A 4,539-nucleotide genomic window follows, 5' to 3' on the forward strand; every position below is an offset into this window, starting at 1 on the left:
GTCATCCACGCCCTCCTGCTCTTCACCTCCAACACCAACCTTCCGCCGTGGGTTCACGCCGTCGCCGTGTTCCTCTTCCAGCTGTACAGCCTCGTGCCCCAGATCCTCTTCACTCCCCCCGGCGAACCCGTCGGGGAAGAGACGGCGTCCTTTCCCGTTTCTGCGGCCCCCCTCCCGCCTCCGGTAGCGGCGTCCAGAGGCAAATGCGTGCGCACGGCGCTGTGCGAGGCCGTGCAGGCGGCCCCCTGGGCCTCGGCCAAGCGCTCCCTGAGGGCCAAAGTGTTCCCCGAGGTCTGAATTCTTCATAGTTATACAACTGTTGTTTTCTGACCCCCCCCCCCCCCCAAAAAAACCCCGATGTTCCTTCCGTGTTTTGTGTTTGAAACAGAAGTGTTTGAAGAATAAACGCGGTGGTGTTTGTTGTCTCCGCCAATAACTACTAGCGAATGAAAAGGCCAGTTAATTATCACCAAATGTCAGAGAGACGTCTCTCGGCGATGAAATCCTGATCGCAGATGTCTGTTGTCTTTCACTGTCCCCCCCCCCCCCCCCCCCAGGGGTATTATTGTAAGCCCTCTAAGTCTCTGCTAAGCCGACCACCAGCGGTGTAGATATGAGTGACAGCGTTTAATTAAACATTGGGTTAAAATGTGGTCCGGGGAGGATGCAGCGTCGCAGGGAAAACATCATAAACCTGGTTATGACGATTTGATTAAACTTACAAGTCCAATGTGCTGCTCTCATGTAATAAAAAGGGCTTAATTGGATTGTTCCTCTTGAAACGTGTTGTTGTAAAAATCCATCTCTTTCTGCATGGGACATTGACGTGACATTTCTCTTCTCTTTTCCCTGTTCCTACTGATTGTAGATCAGCTCTTTCTCTCCCTCACCAATTCTTGTTTTTCAGTCCCTTTCTCCGAGGTTTTCAATTAGTCGCTCGCAATTTTCAGTCAGTTGATCATTTCCACAGATTCTGCATCTGTTTTCCATTTATTCTCAAAGCCGCTGTCTCATTTTCATCTCCCTCTTATGAACTCCAAAAACACACAGTGATTTTTCTTTTGCCATTTGTTGGAAATGCATTACTCTGATTATTTATGGATCAATCAGGCTAAAGGGGGTAAAAAAAACCCTCCCTGATTCATGTGGGGTCTGGTCACACTCAGGCACCACAATCAATGCCTGATGCTACGCTGCTGCGCCGCACGCTCACCCCCCCCCCCCCCTCCCTCGCCTCGCTCCGCTTAAAAGGCCGAGACCGCTGAACACAAGGTCACCGGGGGTCGATTCCACAGACGGACGAGGCTGCGTGAAGCCAGCAGAGATATGAAGGAGGTTGTTTGGCTCCTTTTGGAGTCGTAGAAACGTGCCTCGGCTTCTGCTAATGCCGTTCCTGCTCATGTCTATTGATTCCGTAATGACCATCTATCTTCACAGTGGGGGGGGGGGGGGGGGGGGCTGGTCTTCATTAGGTGCATCAGCTGAGTCGTGTCGTTGTTGTTGTCGTCTGGTGAAATAGGATTTGAAGGAAATATTTCTCACACATAAAGTTCTTAAAACAAACATCTCAGAAGCAGAATGCAGGACCCGTCCTTCTTTATTGCTGACCCGGGCGCGGTCGGTCCGACAGCAGGAGCTTCCCGCGCTGACCCGCCGATGGCGTGCGGACGACTTGTTTGTCGTCCGGAGCGTCAGCTCATGCAGGAGGCGCCCGGCGAGTCCATTACTTTGATTGCCGTTTGACAATCTGTCTTTTATGACGGGCGGCCTTCGAAAGCCTCGCCATCGACCCGCCCGGCGACCTCCGGCGCCTCTCAGGTCCGGGCCTGCACACGGATGGGCACGTTGAGTGCTTCCTGACGGACTCGGGTATTGATCGTGGGGAAGTTAACGGCGGGGTCATATTTTGCTGTCTCAACCCTCCCGTCAGTCCTGTCTGTCCCTGTGATTCATTGCCACAGAACCTTCTGTTTGTTCAATGCATCCTAAATGAGCTCCATTTCCTGCATCTTTGTCCCAGCGTCCCATCGGCGGGACGACACGCACCGTCTCCTGCTGACTGCACAGTAAACACACCCAAAAACCAGGTTATTTTGGAATTCTTTTTAATTTTTTCGTGCTTTGTATCTTTCCCCTATAAAGAATAGTTAGCTATATATCAACAGTTACGCATGGACTCTAAAATAAACGGGAGTGAAGGAGCGGAGAAGAGACGACTAGGCACAGGAGACTAAGAGGGGGGGGGGAGGTAAGAGTGAAACAAAAGACAGCAGTTTCTCTACAGTGGAACAGAAAACAAACCATGGGAAGTGTACATTTCTTTAACATTTACAATTGTAATAAGAACAACGGCAATAATAATAATAACATTAACAACAATCAGAAGTGTTCAAATAATAACAATTATTAAAAAATCCATTAGACCTCTGGTTTCTCATAAAGACAAATGACATTTTTTTTTATTCTTTTCTTTATTTTCTTTAAAGATCACTGGACAGGTTTGTTCGGCGTTGCACCTCTACAGGCTAATATTCTGTGTTAGTATATTTGATTCATAATGCGTTTCAATAGTAAACTTTTTTTTTTTTTCTTAAAAGATTTAATTTATGTTGCTGTTCTTTTTTTTAATACAAATACAGTGTTCAGAGATATGTGTTCTGCCTACTGTGTGTATAAATGTGTGCAAATGTGTCGGCGCGTGTGGTGGCACTCAGAAGCAAAAAAAAACATCCACCCATTTCACTTCCTAATTGGTTCCCTCCCTTCGCCCTTCTGAGGACTTTTAAACCTTTTTATCCTCTTAATGACATTCTAAAATAATTAAGCTCTTCTTTAATGCCTCGGCAAGTCATATTCCTTTCTTCCTCGTTCGGAACGCGGCCCAACACTAATCCTTTCATTAATAGGAGCCAACAAAGGAGGAGAGATAGAGGGGGGGGGGGGGGTGGTGGCAGGTGAGCGGAGGGAGGAGACGGAGACTTAATTGAAAGAGAGGAGATCCGCTCTCCTCGCAGCGAGAGGAGATAAAATCATTAAAAGGAATTTTAACAAAACTGGCATGGATCTGGCCCGTGAAGCCTGGTGCCGCCCGGCTCGGCGCCTCCTCTTGTTAGTGGACTCATTGAGACGCTTTGGCCATTTTCAAAGTGTTCATTTTCTCGCCGGTTCCCACTCGAAGCGCCTCCGTCAGTTATCGATCGAGCTTTGTGAAAACGGCTTTCTCCATCGGCCCCCCCCAGCTCCACTCCCTCCCTCTCTGTGCCCCCCCCCTCCCTCCCTCTCCATCAAAATATGATTATGGCGTCGTCTGGTCACCGCCTACATTCACCCTCGCTCGCTCTCCGTGTCCCACCGATTCTACGACTCCAAGTACAATGGCACGGCCGTCGATAGCTGGTGGGTCTATAGGCTCTCTTTTCCTCAGCTGGTCGCTAGGTGTGTGTGTGTGTGTGTGTGCGTGTGTGTGTGCGTGTGTGTGTGCGTGTGTGTGTGTGTGTGTGGAGGACATGAAGTGGAATGGAGCGGTTTGGATGTGTCTGTATACAGTTGTTTCTAGAAGGCTGCTTAGTATACAAGTGTGTGTGTGTGTGTGTTTATACTGTATATAAGGGGAGAGACAAGGAGAGGGAGGGTTTTGGGGGTCAGAGGAGGAGGGGGTGGGGGGGGGGGGTGGGCTACAGTAGGTACTCCTTCTTTCCCTGGCTGGCGTCGTTGCCGTTGAGGAAAGCCTCCTGCACCTCGCCGTGCTCGTCCAACCCGCTGGCCTCGTGGGTGAGGTAGGAACCTGCGTGGACAGGGACAGAAGGAGAGAGGGAGGGAGATTGGAGGGGGGGGGGAGGGGGAGGGGAAGGTTAGGTGGCAAAGCGTCACGATCACTGCGGCGCCATGCGGCGTCATCAACCAGCGCCAAAGTTATCCTGCTCCACACCTCTGTGTCATTAGTTCATTAGTTGACGGATCGTTGGGTCAGTACCAAGCGAGGACAGGCTCTCGTGTGCGGTACGAGCCTAGGAGGCAGGCGTTAAAGGTAGGAGGTGCAGGAGTGAACGGAGGAGGGGGGGTGGGGGGGGCGGAGAAGACGACAGAGAAGGAGACAGGAGAGATTGGCAGAGAGGGACAGATGGAAGGTCAGGTGCACGGCGCCACGTTTGCGCGTCGCTCGTCAAACACGTTGGGACATCGGGTCCGTGTGATTAATGATCCGGTGCAGCCCGGGTTACACCAGGAGCAGGAACTCATCTTCGCGCCTGAGCGTACCTTCACTCCGAGGGGTGAGTGACATTCTAATTCTCCTTAGCCGGGTCTGACTGGCACGCTGCCGGGGGGGGGGGGGGGCAAAAGACGGAGGCCCGGCGGGTCCGGTCCCAACAGCACGGCTCGGTTCCAACGGCCCTGTCTGCGTGCTGATTGGCGGTCGAGCCCCGCTGGGTGCTGACTGACGGCTTGTCTGACCATTGGGTGAGTAATTGCACTCTCTCCTTGGCAGCCGGTGGGGGGGGGGGCGGCTGAAGGCTGCCAAAGCACGGGCACTTAAACCGA

The 4,539-nt window shown here is 51.7% G+C and overlaps 1 long non-coding RNA gene across 1 annotated transcript; it reads right to left on the reverse strand.

Moving 5' to 3' along the window:
• Positions 1 to 2,088: 2,088 nt before the first annotated feature.
• On the reverse strand, positions 2,089 to 4,318 carry LOC134117417 (uncharacterized). The gene is made up of 2 exons (XR_009948975.1): positions 3,929 to 4,318; positions 2,089 to 3,784 (listed from the first exon to the last, which is right to left on the reverse strand). It is a non-coding gene; the product is annotated as an uncharacterized LOC134117417 (long non-coding RNA).
• Positions 4,319 to 4,539: the final 221 nt, after the last annotated feature.

Source organism: Pungitius pungitius, unplaced genomic scaffold (genome assembly GCF_949316345.1).
Source record: "Pungitius pungitius unplaced genomic scaffold, fPunPun2.1 scaffold_164, whole genome shotgun sequence".
Taxonomy (NCBI): domain Eukaryota; kingdom Metazoa; phylum Chordata; class Actinopteri; order Perciformes; family Gasterosteidae; genus Pungitius; species Pungitius pungitius.